Source organism: Mugil cephalus, chromosome 8 (genome assembly GCF_022458985.1).
Source record: "Mugil cephalus isolate CIBA_MC_2020 chromosome 8, CIBA_Mcephalus_1.1, whole genome shotgun sequence".
NCBI lineage: Eukaryota > Metazoa > Chordata > Actinopteri > Mugiliformes > Mugilidae > Mugil > Mugil cephalus.
In genome coordinates this window covers 8,112,195-8,131,744 of record NC_061777.1, presented here as the reverse complement: position 1 = coordinate 8,131,744, position 19,550 = coordinate 8,112,195, and the positions used below count along the sequence as shown (strand labels likewise).

At 39.5% G+C, this 19,550-nt stretch overlaps 1 protein-coding gene across 3 annotated transcripts in view; it reads left to right on the top strand.

Annotated features, from left to right (window-relative positions):
• Nucleotides 1-19,550, top strand: part of gpat2 (glycerol-3-phosphate acyltransferase 2, mitochondrial) — a 139,637-nt gene that overhangs the window by 16,677 nt on the left and 103,410 nt on the right. Inside the window, exons 1-2 of one of the 3 annotated variants that reach the window (XM_047591533.1) lie at nt 5,594-5,677; nt 11,193-11,255. The gene's annotated coding sequence lies outside the window, so the exon portion shown is untranslated. Of the gene's footprint in view, nt 1-5,593; nt 5,678-5,738; nt 5,801-11,192; nt 11,256-19,550 lie in introns of those variants that run through there. The other 2 variants (XM_047591534.1, XM_047591535.1) reach the window with 2 other exon arrangements.

The window sequence follows — 19,550 nt, the reverse complement described above, 5'->3', positions numbered from 1 at the left end:
TCAGTCATTTGGTTATGCCGAATGTGGAATGTCAAAGCCATTTCACAAAATATTGATGTGATTCTTCCTGAAACACACACTGATGAACAGAGACATAAAACTGCCTCTAGTGAGATAAACTCATAGTTTAATTTGCAGCAAGATACACAACGTCATAAGTTTGTGATTTTCTCTTATTTGATTCTGCAGAGTTTGTTTGTTTTCAATCTCGTCTGCCGGCGCTGGAAGGTCTCTCTGAGCTCACCTAAAATCTTAGCACAAACGCAGTGTGGAAACTTGAACCCTGCTTTGCACATATTGTATTTTCAGAGCGGCGCCGGCGATATCTCGTATTCAGAACTTTTGAAAAACCCTTCCATATTCATAAACTTGAAATTCTTTCGATCACAGAGGAGGCGTTAGAACCAACCTAAGCAGACGTTTTAACTTTTTCAGAGAAAAAGAAAATCGCAAATAATTCATCAGAGCCCTTTGAATGTGCCTGGAGACGCTTTTCAAGCAGTGTAAGAAGCATGAAACTGTTGCCCCCTCGGTATGATGACATAACAAGGAACAATAAATGATATTCAGTGACTAATTTATTCGTTCTGGGCCTGAATGACATTAGTAAACCTCCAGACGTTGCTAAAGATTGAGGGCGGCTTTCTTTTATGGCGGATGGATGATACCAATAAGACGACCGGCCATTTAAAGTTAAAGTAATTATGCCATTATACAGTAAGTGAATCCCAGACCATAATAATGTAGTGTTTTGGAAATCAAACCACCTTTGTTGATATAGAATTTACTTTGGGGGACAAAAAACAAAACAAAAAACGTTTGAAGAGAAATTCCTTTCATTATTTCTGTCATTGCATTTACTCATACATTTTTAAATACGTACTTTAGCGTCCACGTGGCAACTTTTTCCACACCAGAACAATACTGCCATGCTACATAGCTTCATTTCAGTTTCATAGCTGCAGAACCACAGCTGAATACACAGCTTGGCATTTGCGGTACATTCAAATGATTGTGCGTTTTTTTCGCCAATGCTCGAAGAGGAAATTTCACATTTTTCTCCCAGCAAAATGCGTGGAGGGTGGGCTTGGAACGGCGAGGTTTGCAGCGCTGAGAGCAGATCTCCCTCTGTGGTTGTCGTTGCATGCCAGATCAAAAAAAAAAAGAAGAAAAAAAAAGAAACGTCTAACAGTGTGATACGAGACAAGAGGGGAGCCATGAGGGTAATTTGATTGGATTTGGTGGTACTGATTGACAGCAGCGAAAATTCTCTGGATTGCTTATCAAGCACTGTGGTCACTGAGGGTTGGAATGATGGTCGGAATGAATGATGAATGATGGCATGGGGCTAACACGAAATTGGCATCTACTGGCAGCTATGAGTATCATTTACAACCACTGTCTACTTGTGACGGTATGTGGACACACTCAGGACACGGTCACATTATGAATGTCAAGCGTGTTTCGGTCGCTAAAGTGAGTTCCCTTTCCAGCGGCGGCATCAGCAGCAGACAGCCAGACCAGCGAGTGTAGCGATGCATTCTGAGTCTGAAATCAGCTGAGTCTTGGTGAATACAAAGCATGCGATTGAGTCGTCCTCTAATGCTGGAAATAACCCGGAGGCAACTCCGGGTGTGATAAGATGGTACCAAGGAAAACTCGGGCACACATGTGAGTCTTAAAACAATCACATTTGGTGACATGTTTGCGCAAAACTATGATGCAATTATCATGGTGATATGTCATGGAAAGGCCTGTGTGTGTGTGTGTGTCTGTGTGTGTGTGTGTGTGTGTGTGTGTGGGTGTGTGGGTGGAAGCCCAATCATCTCAATATTCTGCCTGAATGAAAGTGCACTGAATGCTGCATTGACACTATGTTTAGGGTGCAGATGAACACCCACGTGCAGCAGACACCAATTAAAGATATTCAAAACATATACGGTGAGTCAGAGTCAGTCTGTGATGTGTCCTCGGTGTGGATAGTTGAGAGTCACAACACTTACAACACCTACAACAAATATGTTATCAGGAAATACATAATTACCCAGAAGCATATGGGGGTTTCTTTATTTCTGTGTTCAGATGTCATTGTACATCATCAAGCCCTAATGACAAGTTTGATCCTCTGTAGTTAAAGGGAGATCCGATGTGTGCGGCGGCTTTTCAGCGCCGCTCCTCGCCGTCTTTCCTTCGTCTCTGTCACAAAATAGAAGCAAGAAGATGAAAAGAGAGGAAAAGAGGAGATAATGAGTTAAGTGGAGGACATTTTGATACTTGGTTAACTGGGGCTGTTAATGGGGCGGCGGCACAGCCTGAGCTTTCACTGCACCTTGTAGCCATTAAATGCCATACGTATAGTGTAAAATATAAGTTCACTAGGGGTAAACAGGAGTCATATAGAAAGTCCTGATGATGGCAAATGTCTGATTGGTGGCTGCTGACACTTGGACACCTGAAACTGGTTAAGACTGAAGATGGATCAGGGGAGAAACCAGGAACCCAACCCGTTACAGGAAGTTGTCCAGGTCTGATTGGAATAAACATGAATATAATGATTAAACCAATGATTGACATACAATCAGTTTGTACGCGCTCAACAAAACTTCTTTGACCTGCATTGATTCACATTAATCATTATTTTATGTTATAGATATAAACTCCAGTTTACTTCATCTCTTTCGGGCTTTTTGCAACTTACAGCTCATTGCTTATGCTTTCCAGACTTGGCATGACAGCCTTGTTTCTAGAAAAACTGAGCGGCTGTTTTGACCAAAGCTGTAAACATACTGTATACAAATTACAGTTAGCGGGCAGATAAAATTACAACTAGGGGTTAAACATATTTTCCTGTGGGCTTGTCAGAAACCAAAATAGAGCTGAAAGGGACTATTTCACTTGCATTAATTAAGTGACCAGAAGCATGACTCAAAATGAATGCTAATGTTGTTGTGCAGGTTGCATTTGTATACAGGCAACTATTGCCAGCACGTTCCTTTTACGAGATAATTATAAGTCACATGTTGTTCTTCTGCCCTGGGAATTTATTCTGTTTTTCTGTCAAACTCAAGAAACTAAGTTTAATCTACGCACGCTGTGATTTGCTCCGATGCTCACCTTCTGTCTGTGTTTTTATTAAGTATGTTTTGACAGTACTATTATGTAGTGATTGTGGCTCAAGCGAGGCTTTCTGTTTTCAAACCGGAAAAGCTTCCCGTTGAGGAAACACCTGTGCCTCCACCAAAGGACTCTTCAGGGGCAGCTTCTTTCATCTCTTACTCTATTTCAAGTTTAGTTCACAGAGGAAAAGCAGGATCATTTTAGACCTTTGGTGCTCACTCCAGGTGATTCCACACATTACCATATACCTTCACCTGGAGAGAGGGAACCAATCTGTAAAATTGCCTTGGATGAATATCAAATCCATCAATGCCCAGTCAATATTTGTGCGCCTACTATAAATACAGAAAATAGTTCCACTGGTGTATAAAGTGTTTTCTCCAAAAATGGAGCAAATAGAGATTCAATTTGCCCTGAGTACTTGATGTTGCATGCACGTCAAGTGTGTACAGCTCCTTATTACCCGTTCTGTTAAAATCAGCTTGCAACGCTACAGAGTCGCAGAGAATCTGGAGGCTTACCATTCAACCAAGTCGAAATCTGTTGCATTTTGATTGCACATTGTCTGGGCTCCCTGTCAGCGCTTCTGTCCTGGACATGAGTCAACAGGGTGGGAATGCCTTATCGTTCTAGCCCTTTTCTGTTTTTGGGCTCTCCTTTAGACAGACTGTATATCTGCTCTGACTTGATAACCTGCCCTGTTTGAAGCAGTCAGGACAATGACCTAGCTACAAAAGTGGCTCAGACATGAATACAAGACACTCACGGGCAATGCTTTAGATGACAGTCTCTTCTTAGATCATTTGTGAATTATAAATGTACAAATATATGGTTATACAGTTTACAGTTTGGCAGGGGTGTGTAAGGAAGCTCACATTTGAGGAGTTTGTTGTGACACAAAATAGCACTGAACATGCTGGAGCACTTGTTACAGTGAATCTTAAGAAGTGACAAAGATCAAATTAATCTAACAATCTAATAATTTAATATAACACAGCAGTTTGTTATGTATACTAGTGAAAATAAATGCATAACAGTCCTGCTCAAAATCTTAGTGCTATGAAGGTTGTGTATTCCTGTCCACTCCGCTGAGAGCCAAGGTAACACAATTTTGTTTAATATATGCACCGATGGTGTGTTTGTTGAATGACAATAAAGTGAGTCTAAGTCTACATTTACATTTGTTTAAAATAAATGAGAGAACTATTGGGTTTCATTTTAGAGGTTATTGAATTGGGTTATACAGACATAAGTTCCTGTTATTTTGACGACACCATTTTAGTCAGTGGGCTAATGAGACGCTTTATGGTTTAATTCAGTCCAGTTTAACAGCACCGCAAACTATATCCTCCAAAATGACTATACAGTTAATTACTATGGCCACGAAGGGGGATTTGCAGGACTGTCAAATTATGTACTACCTGGCCAAAAAAATTAAAAAATAGTTGGCACCAAAGAAATGGTCACACATTCTAATATTTAGCTTTAGCTTTGATTCACTGTGGCATTGTTTTGATAAACTAATGCAATGTAACGAGATTTATTTCCATCCAGTGTTGCATTCAGTTTTCACCAAGATCTTGTATTGATGATGGAAGAGTGTGACTACTGCGCAAAGCCTTCTTCAGTACATCCCAAAGATTCACAATAGAGTTCAGGTCTGGCCAATCCACAGAATGTCTCATTCTCCCTGAACCACTCGTGCACAATTTCAGCACGATGAGTCCTGGTATTGTCATCTTTGAATATGCCTGTGAACATTACAGAAGAAAAAAATCCATTGATAGAATAACCTGGTCTTTCAGTATATTTGTCTGGCCTCATTCTTTGGGCACATAATGTTACCTTGACCTAACCAACTGCATCAACCCCCAAGATCATAGCACTGCCCTCACAGGCTTGCACACTAGACACTAGGCATGATGGGTGCATCACTTCATCTGGTGCATCTGCCTCCCTTCTTATCATGATGTGCCCATCAATCTGGAACAGGTTACTTCCCCATGATCCAGTTTCAGTTTCAGTGTGTTGGACACTTCTTAACCCAGTTTTAGTAGTTTCTGCTTCAATCTGCTTAGACGTTTTCTCTGCTTGATGCATGCCAATGATTTGACCCTTCTCAAAAAGACTACCATCTTTCTCATGACCACAGGATGTGTCTTTTGACATGGTTGTTTAAGAAAATAATGAAAGGCTGCTCGATTGCATCAGTTGGGGTTAAATAACTTGTTTCTAGAAAAATAATCACACATGCAGTAATTATCCAAACAGAGACTCGTAACTATTTGCTTAGTTGAATCCAAGTGGCGTCTTTTTCAGAATATAAGATTAACCTCAAATATTCCTATATTTACATACCGTATATTAATATCTACTGCAGTATCATAGAGTGTGCATCTTTGAATTCAACGAGATGATGTCACTTCCGGTCGCCATCTTCGATAGGATTCAGAGCAGATGATGAAATAGTTAAAAAAAAAAAAAAAGGTGCAACGGTTAAAGTATGTTATAGTGGGGGATAGAAGAGTAATTGAGGAGTGGAAATATATTCGTGGCTCTGGTAAGTAGTGTTGTTAAAAAACTTTGCTGTTAAGGATTCAGAACAGATGTTATTCATTGTGGACGAGGGCTTCGAGCACCTGTTAGCTATACCTCAGGTGTCTCCGAGGCTCCGAGGTTTCAGGTGAGCATATGTTGACACGCAAGACTTTACACGCAATTTACCCAAACGCTTATTTAATTGGCAAGCCGTATTTATTTAGTTAAAAAAAGGAAAAAACGGAAATTCCCCATACGCTGCTACGTTTGTTTTGACCGTTAACCTCGCTAACATTGTTAGCATAATGACTTGAGCACTAGACTATTTTTTTTTTAAACCTCTGCAGATATCTTTAATTAAGTTTGCCAGGTGCATTGGCTGTATTTACAAATTATGCCTCTGCTACACCACGAAGATTATTGTCGCCTTGTGCAGTTTATTTGTGCTATTTACAGTCTCTAAATCCATAGGCCTATATGTGGGTGTGTGATATTACTTCTTCTTTATAAAGTTTTGTAAATTTTAACCATCAAATGCTAGACATTTTATCTGTGCCCCCACACAATCTAATTTTAGAAAATGCATTGACTGTAACTTATGTCCTGCTTTGCGGGATTTACACTTGTTGACTTTGCAAGCATAACTGATTATGCACATCTCTCTGCTTGTTGTTGACAATGCCAGTTAGTGTTTGTACAATACTTTTTTTGTTTCTCATCCTCCGGAGGAAGAAAGTCCCTTTTTTCTAGGCAGCGGTTGATTTGGAAATGGTGTGTGTGACTTGAGCTAGTCACAGAGCAACTTTGATTATTGACAAAGGTAAATGCTTTAAATAAACCGCTGGACAGAATACCTGAAGAGTTCTGTCTATGTTTATGTACAGTATATTTCATTTATTTATTTATTTATTTAAGCAGGGACATTGAACATCAGTGAACATTCCTTAAAATGTAGATGCAGCCGAGGGCTGATTTACATTGGCAGTCCGACTGCCAGATGTTAATCAGCACAGTTCTTAAAAAATAAAAAATACAGTACACATAAAATATGCAATCGCAATATAAAATACATTAGGAAACATAATCTTGTCATTGCATTATAAGTAAGAGTTTTGTCTTGTTTCTGGATGTAACTGAGTAACAAGCAAACAGGAGGAAGGTGCTGGAGATGGAGTGTAAGTCTGCAGTAATGTAGAGACCAGTGCATAGTTGTTGTTGTAGTTGTGTGATCAGTTGTAGTTGCTGACAGTAGCAGATGTAAGGACAGTGCTGGAGTAATAGGTTAAAGTTAGAGTCCTGCAGAGTTGATATCAAAGTGCTGCCAGTTACAAATACATTGTGAATAAATAAGCCAGAAACAAAAGAGAGATAAATAATAATAATAAAAAATAATAACATACATTGCAAATTGTGATGACAAATTAGTTTTTTTTTTTTTTTTTTAAGCCACTTCTTTAATTTTGTTTTGAATGTGGCATATGTTTTACAGTCTCGTATCATAGAGGGCAAATTATTCCAGATGACTGCAAGTATTGTCTTCCCACACGAGGTGGGCCTGAGTGGGATTATACAGTCCCCTCTTGTGGTGGTCCCGGTCGCGTAGCTGGTGTTTTCATTCTGCTTAACATTTACAGATAAACAGATTTACAGATAAAATTACCAAAACTAAGAAGACCATATTTTCTGAAGTATATGACAGTGGTGAAATGTTTCTGTTCTGTTTGTTTTTGTCTAATATTTTATGCGCCCTTTTATACATTGATCTGACTGAGTGCAGCTTTGGTAGTAAACGACCAGTTAGTTGATCCATATCAATGTAAGAAAAGACCATCGCATGCATAAACACCGTGGCTGATACTGTCGTTAGAGATGATCTGATTCATTTGAAATTGGAAAGGTTAAATTTAAATGTTCTCGAGATGTTTTTGGCTCTTGAAGGTAAGTGTTGAATCTAGGGTAACCCCTAGATACTTGAACTCATTTACTATAAACATTATTGGTGTTTTTATTAATTAATTTATTTTTAACTAATAATATTAGGCCACTTTGGTCCACATTTTTGCGGTGAGTATGCTATTACAGTTTGGCATGAAAGCATGAATAAAAAAATGACTATATACCGATCAGCCACAACATTAAAACCACTGACAAGAGAAGTGAATAATATGTTACTTAGACATGTACACTCACCTAGACAAAACCAGGCCCCGTCACCCCATAGCAATGACACTCCTTGATGGCAGCAGACATCCCCAGCAGGATGCAGCCTGACACAGACACACACACACACACACACACAAAACAGTTTAGGAACAACTCAAACATGAAGAACAGCACAAGATGTTGACCTGGCCTCCAAATTCACTGGATCTCAACCTGATCACGTATCTGTGCGACGCACTGGAACAGGCCGGATCCACAGATGTCCATTATGTGATGGGACTCCTGATTGGAGTGTATGTTATAGTGATAATAATAATTTCTTTTAGAAAGATGTATTTAATTTCTAAGTGCTAGGCCACACAGGCAACTCTAAGTTTGAAGAGTTGGCGTCCTGTAGCGGAGATATGAAATCTCCTGTAAGATGACTTTTAACTGAAAGATAAACAGGGAAATATTCCAGTGAGTTGTTTGTGGCCTGTATTTTTACTCCAGACTCACAGACATGTGACAGATCAGTTGCAGCATCATGACCGATGCAGCTGTCTAACTGTAAACACGAACACAGAACATCATAAACACAATTACCCCGGGGGAATAAGGCGGTTATTCTGATTCGGATCATGCTTAAAGCAGCAACTTGCACGAAACCAAAACACGATCTGAAATACTGAATAGCTCTATTGACCTTTTTCATGAATCAAATAACCTCATCATGCATGGTTGCCGGTTAAGCATCACACCTGATGGTATGCAGGGGGAAAACTATAGATGTCTTTAAGTTGACCCGATGTTTGAACCAGGTAATTTGTGAGAATCTCCACTAGTGTCTTGGGGAGTTTTGAAGATTGTTTGTGATTCTGGATTGTGTGGTGTTACACATCTACTATACTAATACTGTTTGGGAAACAGCAGTGATGATATATATTGTTTTGTAAGAACAGGACATCCTTTTTGGTTTGGCTTCACATGGCATATGTTTTTAAAGTTCTGACAATCACTTTGGATGTTTTTGTTTTTACAAGGGATGTTTTTCTTTTTCGTTTTGTAATCATTCAGACTCAGTCTTGACCTAAATTGCTGTCAAAAAGTATAAGGGCAGTGATTTGTTTTTTTTTGTTTGTTGTTGTTTTCTCTCCCACCCACCGGATTTCAAATGAAATAACCTCCATAATATAAAATGTATGACCTTAACTTTCTCACATTGCCAGATGCCTGCTTTGAACTCAGCAGCTGCAGCTTGACGCCATCTACTGCATTCTGCAAGTGTAAAGTGCTCTGTCTTTTGTTGAAGTTGCCACTACACACCATTGGCGCACATTCTATAGGCATTATACAAAGCTCATTGAGAAATAAAAATAGCAGCAGACAATAATATTTTTTTAATAATCTACCAATAATTAACAACAGTAGGAACAGAGATGCAAACTTCATTGCAAGTTTTGTGCGTAGGTTCCTAAAATTTTCAGTATTGCAAGGGGCCACAGTTTTATAGAACCCCCCCATAGATCAGCAATCCACAGTCTTAGTCCCGTAGGTTTGAAAGCCTGTGTAGTTAGCATAGTTGTGGACGATAAGGTTGAAGCTTGGTTAGATTGATTCGCATGTGAACTGCCTCACATGGTAATCTATTACATCCAGAGCAAAGAGCAAAAGCGCTCACAGGGTCGATGGTGAAATTCAGTACCGGGAATGTCAGAGGTCGGGTTTAAGTGTTTGAATGTAACAGGTCATGACCTTATATTTATCAGATCTAATACACAGCACGTATTTGATTTCCTCCTTTTGCCTTTAAATTGAATTCATGTAGGACTTTGATCGTCTAAGAGATGGAACTCAGCTTCACGATTAGGAGGTCTGTGACCACCTCTGCTGTCTTCAGTCAAACAGATGGATCTTTTATGGAGAAGTGTTGCTACATTAAGCCACAACTTCACATCTGAGGTTTATCCGTCCAAATAACTCTTTGAAAACGCTACCATTGGAACATGATGAGTGGTGATATTTATGTTGCTATTATTATGGTCCTATCAATAACTTATTATCTATTTCTCACATAAACACCACATGGAAATTGGTTAATTCTTGCATCAACTCTTCAGACGTGATGACTGTCCTGCGGGGCATGTATCTGTTGCAGTGCAACGGTGCTATAATTTTATCTCCCTTCCGTCCCGTAAATCTGCGGCTATACATTTACTTCCTGTGTGCGGAATTTCAGAGAGTATAAATCCTTGAGATAAGATTCCTCTCTGATGGGTTGTGCTGCTGCTTTAGGGAGATCGTAAAACACTGACACATGACAGGGTACAGTGTAGACATACTTGACCGACGTTTCAATCACCACCAGACTTAACAAATTCTTCGCCACCGATAGAAAACAATCTAAATTGTCAATGCATAGTTTTATGTGTGTGTATATGTTTTTTTATATACCAGAATTCTTCTTTTTTTAATGCTTAACGTGTGTTGGATGGAATAAAAATTGAGCAACCGGTGAAAAGTGACAGAAATTGAAAGTATTGCTCAGCCGTGTTACACTGGATATTTTTAATCCTTGACAGGATCACAGGTATCATGTCACTTCACCCTCTGATGCAGACAATGGGGAGGGGGGGGTGCAGTATCTAATCCACATTTCAAGTGCCTGCTTGTGCGCGAGGATGAGTTGCGACAGCAGGCAGTGAAATGGATTGATTTTATTTAGGGGAACGGTCGTGTCCATCTGCAGTGGTTTTCTGAAGGACTGTCACATAATGGATAAATGACAATATGTGTACACTACGGTAGATAAGATGGTTCGTCCGCCGCACTCAAATAAGCTCTGACTCGGAGGTTTTTCTCTTCCTCTCACATCTCATCCCTGCCCTCCCATTTGTCTTTGCTAGCTGCGCTCATGTCTCCCCTATTACCACTGATTTGACTTGTCTGGTTGTGAATACCTAATCACGCTGAAGATGCCACACTTTCAGTCCTTGAAGGCTTTATTTCTAGCTTTCTCCCTTCCCCTCATTTTGTCGTTCGGATGACAATTACTCCTTGCTGGGCGGAGGGATGGGCCACATGTGGTTTATACGGCAATAAAAAAAAGAGCTTGTGTGTGACATGACCTTCTTTCCTTGCCCACCCACACGTGTGCATCCATGTATTGATGAAATTGAAATGTTATGGGATTTCTTTTTGGACATAAAAACACGGCTGTTTGTCCCCAAGTTTGTCTGAATTTGAATTTAATTTGATTGTTATTGATTTGTCTTATTCGGTTGCTCTCTTGCTCTCAAAAAATTAGTTCATGCTTTGAATTTTTCAATCATTTCACAAGTACGTTCCTCAAATTCATGTTCCCTAACAGGTTGTTTTGTTTCTTTTCATGACAGGACTGAGCATCTGGCTACCAGAGGTCTTCACCAGACAAATACTTCTGCTGCTTCAGAGTTACGGTAGGACAAACGTCCGTCCTCTCGTTGCTGCGTCTTCACCTTACACGTAACGGTTTGGTGTTGCATTTAGATGCGTCGATTGGCATGTATGAGCCTATTGTTTTAAATCCCCAGCGGCGGATGTTCTGGGGGATCTGCAGCCTTTGGGGTTATTCTCAAGGCCATGGTCAGGGGCCCACAGCTGTTCTATGCTCTGAATAAGCCACTTAGTTGCTATGTTACGAGCAACCATAGCAACAGTGGATCGTCATCACCATCACTAGGAGTGTTTTTATGTATACTGAGAAAAAAAAAGATCCTCTGAATTTTAACAGTAGTCTGAGTTTTACACGTGAAAATCGGCAGGTAGGAGAGTTGTACTCGCACCATATATCTTTTATACTTCACATTTCGTACTGAAATATTCATGAGCCTGACATGGACTACTCGTACAGCATTTCTGCAGGTACACTGCAAACCTGTGAACGCGACCTGTTTTGTAAACCAGCTGAGGTTTGATGTGGATGTAACTGGTTCTTTTAAGTGTGGCGCATTGTGTCTTGTGTCATTCAGGGCTACAGGACTTAATATTAAATCTGTTACCCAATATCTGTTGGCGCTGTACACATTTGCTTTGTAAATTAAGTTGCATATAAAGTAGCTGAAAACAAAACAAAAAGGACTTAATGCGTGAGGCTTGCAGTGTCACATTATTTAAGTCACTGTGGCTAAACGTTGCTGATTTGCATTAAAAAAAAAAATGCCAATGAGCTTATAGATTTCTAAATGGTGTCAGTTAATCATGCGTTATTAGGGGGCAAAGGTTAAATAATGCAGTCCGTCCATCCCATCTTCTGCTTCAGTAGGTTCTTTTGCAAAGCTGCTTTTGCATACAAAGTGCTTTCAATCCATCTTTCTGAAAAGCACACACCCACTTGACTTACAAAAGCTGAGCCCCTGATTATTTTAACAAAGATAAAACAGAATAGGAGCTAAGCATTCATACCGCCGATACATTTATTGGCTTTTAGCCTTATTAATTGATTCATTGTTTAGGCTATAAAACATAATGCAGTGGAAGAAAACGCCAACTAATTGTTTCATTTTCTTATTTTGTTAGGCTCCATCAGCCAGTCATAAAATATATTAGACATGGAGGCAAAAAGCAAAGCATTGGACCATATATTCTCACTGAGAATGATTTTAATTGGGCCACATTGCTGTTGTTTTAATGAAGACCATTATGTCAATATCATGTTTTTGGTTATCATATTGATCATTTTATTGACAATCAATAAATGAAAAGAAACTCCAATAGCAGAAAAAGAAGAAACGATTTAGGAGCAAACAATTTAGAAACAAATGATTTAGAAACAGTTGATCAGGAAAAAATAAATAAACTGAACCGCATGCATTAATCGTCTTCCTTGCTTCATATTTTATTTGAAAATCTTGAATAAGTGGATTCTGTTAAAACAAAAAACAAAATAAAAATAGTTCAGGATGTTTTCTGATTGTTTTACTCTGATATCCATTATCCATGTCTGCATATCATTTTAAAACACACTGGGTCCACTATCTGGCAACATTTGGAAATGCGGTTACTAACTTCCATATTATAGATTAAATTATTGTTCCATTAAAAATAATATTAATAATGACAGTAGCTTGGATGTGTATAGTGCCTTTGAAGGTACCCACAGTCGTTAAGTAGAGTAGGTCATAGAGAAAAGGTACATTTTTAGGTGCTTTTTGAACAGTATGCGAGATGTGAAGTGGCAGATTGTTCCATAGAGTAGGGGCAGTTGCACAGTAGAGCCCTATCCCCACAGGATTTCAATCTGGTGCGGCAGAATAGTAAACTAGGTCCATGTCTGTGAAGCGCAGGGACCGTGACTGGGAGTAAGAGAGGAAGAGATCAGTGATGTATTTGGGTGCAAGTGAGTGGAAAGATTTGTAGGTTAGGAGGAGGATTTTGTAAGTGATGCGTGCTTTGACGGGAAGCCAGAGAAGTTGCTTGAGGATGAGGGGGGTGATGTGCTGCCAGGGCTTGGTTCTGGGTGTGGGTATAACCCTGGCAGCTGAGTTCTGGACATACTGCGACCTGTCAAGAGCTTTACTGGGTCGCCCAGACAGGACACCGCTGCAGGAATCCAGATGAATGAGTGGACGAGGGGTCTGTGTTTTTGAGTCAGACGGTGAGGGCTGGAAACCGATTTGGTGATGCTCTTGATGTGGGACCAGAATGAGAGGGTGGAGTCCAGGATGAGGGGGAGATGGAGTAGCCATATATAACCAGGGCCACAACCGCAAGCTCTGTTTCAGGAGGTCAGAGGTCAGTGGACTTTAGCTGACAGTCATGGCTCTTAAAATCATTTAAAAGAAAAAGTCACTTAGCCCCCCGGGAGTTATTTTAACCTCGGCCGTTCCCCTTTTCTCTCTTCTCCTGTGATGGAGCTTCTCACACAGAGCAGAGGACTCAAGTGAGAGAAGCTGGGTTATAGTTGACTCAAGCTGATGACAACCATGGTCATTAACCCTTTGTCCAACAGGCTCCTAATAATGACGTCTCTCCTCTACACTCGTACTACTTGCGTGTTCAACCTGTATGTGTGGGAGATTCTAAATAATCGTAAATAAACCTAATCAACGAAGATAATTAATTAATTTACAGAGTGGAAATTTAAACTAAAATTATTACAAACAAATTTACCAGAGATGAATGAACCTTTATTCTAAATGTCTTTGTTGCATAAGGAAATGTGCTTGTATATGTGAAGATACACTTTTTTTTTTTTTCAATCTTAAAACAAATTATGTTTTGTAAATTAATAAAAAATAATTATGACCGGTGTTTTTCTAGTTGAGTAACTCCAAGTTTCTAACAAAGCACATGAATTGTTCCATTTATTCTCTTTTAAATCATCACTTTAAAATCAATTTAAAAAGTTTTTTTTTTTTTTTTTTCCAAGTCTCTGACTCGAGTCTTATCTAATCTAATTTTAGTTTCTGGGTGGGTGCTAAGTCAAAGAGCTGATTGTACCTCTGTTTTTGTCCACTCCAGTCAACTGACACACTACCCCCACCCTCTCCCTGTCTTCCTCCTCCTGAGGTGTCGCTGACTGTGAAACCACAGGAACAGTCTGGAGGGATACTGTTTGAATTCGACTCCTCTGTTTTCACTTTTGCCCTCGTTTTTAAGCTCCTCCAGCATATGCTCGCACACAAAGCTGTTATTCTCCCTCTTAACGGCTCATCGTGTCACACTTTTGCTTGCTAGGAGACAGTGGGTGGGCATCTACGGTCCTGTGGGTGCAAATGTATCTAAGTATCTCTTTATCTTAACACCCCAAACCACGGCTTTCGCCATGTGCCGTGTTCCAGTCATTTCTCTCTCTGGCAGGGCTTGTAAACAACTATTCATCTAAAATTATTCTGGCAGTAGAAAGGTAAAAGCTTTTCCCTCCGCTTCTTCCTTCACTGGGTCATGTGTGAGGGATGAAGGAAAAAATAAAATCAGTAGGACACCGAGTATACACGTCGTTCTTTAAGCGCCGTAGTTAAATTATCATATTGATTGTTTGCTTTTAGCAGTGGTCTTAATCACAGCGTTCGGCTCCAGCTGGATCCGCGTGGAGCTCCCATGTTTTATCCGAGCCTGCTGGGTTTCACTCGCACATAGACGTACACGCTGGGTTAATAGTGATCTTAAATTGGCCGTGGCTGCGTGTGTGAGTGGGAATTTTGACAGGATGAGGGTGCAGCTGCATAAGTCGCCGAAGTTAAAAAACACTCATCTGAACTCAGGGATGTGCAAATACGTTGTGAGTTTATTAGGGAGAGTTCTTCAGAAAATAGCCCCTATCATAACTGATTAATAATTCGGGCTCATATATTGGCTGAATGGGGATACATTAGATGTTGCCTAAGTAGTGTGTAATTGTATTATCACATCAATGCTAAAGAAAACTCTGTGGAACTCTTAAATGGTGTCGGGTAAACAGTTTCTTAGTGCGAGTGCATATTTTAATTTAATGAATCGAATTGGAATTTTTTTATTTATTTATTTTTTTTCTGCATCGTTGCACACAGAATTGCACATCATAACATCTTGTAGAGGAGGGAACATGAGGACAAGTAGTAATGACCTGTAATGGAAAGAGCGGAGGGTGATGCAAAAGAAGGGAGAGTGTGTTTCTACAGCTTTGGTGCTGCTTTTTTTCTGCACCACGGCCGTTTTCAGAGACTCTAAAAAGTGAAATCTAACACAACGTGGCTCCTTAGTTTTTTGGGGGGGTTTTTTGGACGGTGCTTTAATCGTGATGATGAAATGCTATCTCTTAGCATGTTGAGAAGAAAACACACAAGTCCGTAAGAATGGCCACATTTGAAGCCTGCCCCAAACCAGATTATTATTACATTAAGTAGATCATAATAATGACATTATATAATACAATTATTATTTATTATTATGTAATGGCATAACTTTAAGCATGCTTTTTAGCCTTTCTGTCATATTATACAATTTTCTCTGAAGAAAAGCAATTACTTTATATTTTTAATTTATAAGGAACATTTTAATCTCAGTTTATCAGGGAAGTCATGAGCCTCGTTTTCTCCGTCGTGCGCTGACAGCACCGTCCCTCTTTGTAATTGAGCGGGTCCCATTGGAGGAGCATATTTTTCAGCCCCATCAGCATGTTTATGTATAACTTGAGCGTGCTCCCGTAGCCGACGGCCGTGAACCATCTCGGTGTGTTTTGGAGAGGAGCAAAATTGGTTGTGCGTCAAGAACTTGCTGACGTAAATTCATTTCCACACTGGTGGCCTCTGTGTGCCGAAGTCCTCTGTGGTGCTTTGTTTGTGCATTGTTTTTGCCACTTGACGGTGTAGTGCCTGCAGTACCATCACATCTGCATTATGTGAAGAGGCTTGTGGAGTGTTTATTTGTTTCAATATCCCTGCTGGAGTCTATTTTATAATAGTGCATGAGCGGCTTCATACCTCGACTAAATTAACACTCTAGTGATGTTTTTTGTGTCGTCTCTCATTGTTCCTTGGTGTTTGCATTTTCAATTTCAGTGTCCCCTTCTAACACCACTCCTTTTCCATTTATCAATTTGCTGCTCTGTTCTTCTCTCTCGCTCTATTCTGTTTCTGTGGAAGTCATCTCAACCTCTCCCCTTCTAGCACTGTGCTGGCCACTTGGGAGCTTGAGTGCATTTGCTAGGATGTTTACGCATATCGCTGATAAATTGTTTGGCTTGATCCGGGAGAGCAGGCCTGCTATTAGTCTGGTTTATCTGATTTGGTGTTTGGGAAAGTGAATTTGTCATTATTTTTTATGTAATTAAAAAAGATTCCCAAGGGTCGCTTTTCATTTACACTGTTTCTAAAAGTATGTGCACTAGGCCAATTCTTATCTAGGGCTTCTGTTTGGTAATTTTCCATGTTCTTTTTTTTAATTTTTTTTTATTTGGGTTAAACACAGGCCCAAGTATTTCCAAGAACACTTAATGATTTTGTTCTTTTTGCCACATTTGAATATCTTAATTTGGCTTCTTTATAGAGTTTTCCTTCAGCCAATTCTTAAGGATTTGTTTTGTGTATAGTTCTTAGTGTTGGCTGATGCTAAGCCCATAACAATGACATATTATTGCTGCATTTTGTGTACCTAGATTTCTTTTCAGGATATACAGTAGTTCAGTTTGAGTCTTTACAGTAATATGTAGGTAATAGATCAAATACTGAAACATAATTTAGTCTTGTTGCTGAATGACAGATCAGAATTCCACTAGTCTGCAGTGGCTGCTACGTCAACGGTTTCCATAAGAAACAGTTTTACTTTCAGGATATAACGCGACCCAGTGATTCTTATGTTTACATTCTTGCACAGACAATAATCTACCAGGACATTATTTGCTGCCCCCGTGTTGACATGTTATCCTTTTGTGGACATTTTTGCCGTGTTCCCATGACATTAATCAGTTGCTCCACAGGGCTCTCAACTTTTTGTTAGCATGTGTGCATGATTCAGAGGATACTTGTGCGACTGCACTAACAACACTGCGCTAAGTGTCATGTTGAACCCCACTGGCTGTTTTTCATCTCTGTGAGGTTGGCTGTGTGTTTTCTTTTTTCCTCCTGCATAGTCTGCTTTCCTCTAATCATGCTACTGTGGGGTGAAAGTTTAGTTTCCCAGCACTAAATAAGCAGACCATAAAAAATGTAGAAGCTGTGCAAAACTTATTTCCAAATTGGGGTGTCGGCGCTGAGATGAAGTTCAGAAAATACTCAAATTCTAATAGTGACTATATTTCAAATCAATGTCAGTATTTATAGAACTGAAAATGATCTGAAGTTGAATCCGTTGGTGCAGAAAAGGTCAAACTGAGGTGTGATAAGTTACCATTTATTTCACTTCATCCTACGTTGGCATTTATTTAATGACTGGAGGTTTTAAAAGATTGTGATTACTTTTTCTGACTATTTGACAGACATTGAGAAAAATATAGCTTGCGTATTTTTTTTTATTATCTTTACTGCGAGTTTTCATTGTTTGTGGTAGGCAATAATGGACTGTACATGAATTGAATTAGTGATGCAAACAATTTCAACCGCATACAAGTTATGACTCCTGTTTTTCTGGGGAAGAGAACCACAGCTTGTCAGTGTCTGTGCTCTTTGTGTATACAAGCTTCCTTTTGCTCCTTGATCCTGCTTACATTTATGGACAAAGTAAGTAGTTCAGATATCAAGCACCATCTGTTTCTTTGCATCAAAAGCAGTTTTACAGTTCCTTGGCGTAAATGGGCTGGTCCAACTGGAAGCAGAACCAGATCATGCTGGAGAGATTATATATCATTTCTGTCTCAGGAACATTTCACGATTCCACCAGAATAGGAGGAGGAATAAGAGTTTAATAACCGAAAACCTTTACCTTTTGATTATCATAATTGGAAATGTTTGTTAAAGTAACTGTATGTTAAGCTGTCATGATTATTGTCGACAAAAAATGTCACAATATTGTCACAATATCAACAAAAATGTAAATATAATAATGGCAAAATCCAGGAAATACATCTCTAACTTTATTCATGTTGTTTTCTCTCTTTTGGGGATAAATTACACTCACAATAACACAACGGCAGAAAACAGGGGCAGTAAGTACCACAATTACTGATTTGATTCTTGTTCACAACATTCCTCATTATTACTACACACTATTGCTATTACTGTACGATGGTTTAAATCATTTTGCTGCATAATTTTGAAGAAAAATACTGACAAAATCGCCCAACCTAAATGGGTATCGTTAAGGTTTTATCTGCTATCGGTGCCATACTGATACTTTTGAAACAGTGTCGGTGGTTAAATGGTGCTTAAAGAATGGAAAACATATGAACTTTGTGTAAAAATGGTGCCTTTTTATTTTTAAGGCATTTTGTGATGTGCAAGTTCAACAGAATATCAATTTAAATAATATAAATGCAACTGCATCATAATAAAAACAGTGACGTCGGGTCTCACAGGCTGTCAGAAACGGTACAGTTCTCTGCTTTTAAAACAATACTTTGCATCGTCAGAAGTTAATCAAATTCGAGGTTTTACCTCCCTTGCCCTATATTGCCTTTGAGCACTTGTTTCAGGTTATAGAGTCTGCATCTTTTGAGGTGAAGTACAGCCAAACTTTTGACTGTTTTACTTCAGATTTGAACCGGATGCGTCTTCAGTGGAGTCCATGCAGGTGACGTCATGTGTAGCGTTGGCACAGGAATAAAGCTAAAATCTGCGTTGCTTTTACGTGTGGTTACTATCGTTTGCATCAGCACCGGTGCCTTTATGATCGGAACTCATCCCTGACCTAAAGGCATCCTGACAGTTCAATTCCTCATATTGAGATGGTCATAAAACCCTTTCCTTCGTCGGACCGTGTCTGGGCTTGACTCGCTTTCTGCGAACTACGACTCACTCGGCCGCAGTTTTAAGAGCAAAGAGGATGGATGACAGGCTCGTGCCCAGAGGCAGAAAAGCAGATATGTTGGGAGAAATTTTATAATATTTCCAGCCACGTTAATCAAAAATTGCAGCAACTTTAAATGACCGTGGAGCTAACATGCCGGTTATGGAAATAAAATCAGAATGACAGTAATTTGAAATCTCTCGTTTCGGATTGACTAGTTTTCTTCTCTCGTTGCATTTCTCTCTTCCGCTGCCTCCGATTCCTCACTCTCTCTAGGTTCCTCTCTCCTCTTTTATCACTAACTTTGGCTTGAATTATCCCACCTGACAGTTTCCCTGACTTCAGCCAGTGGC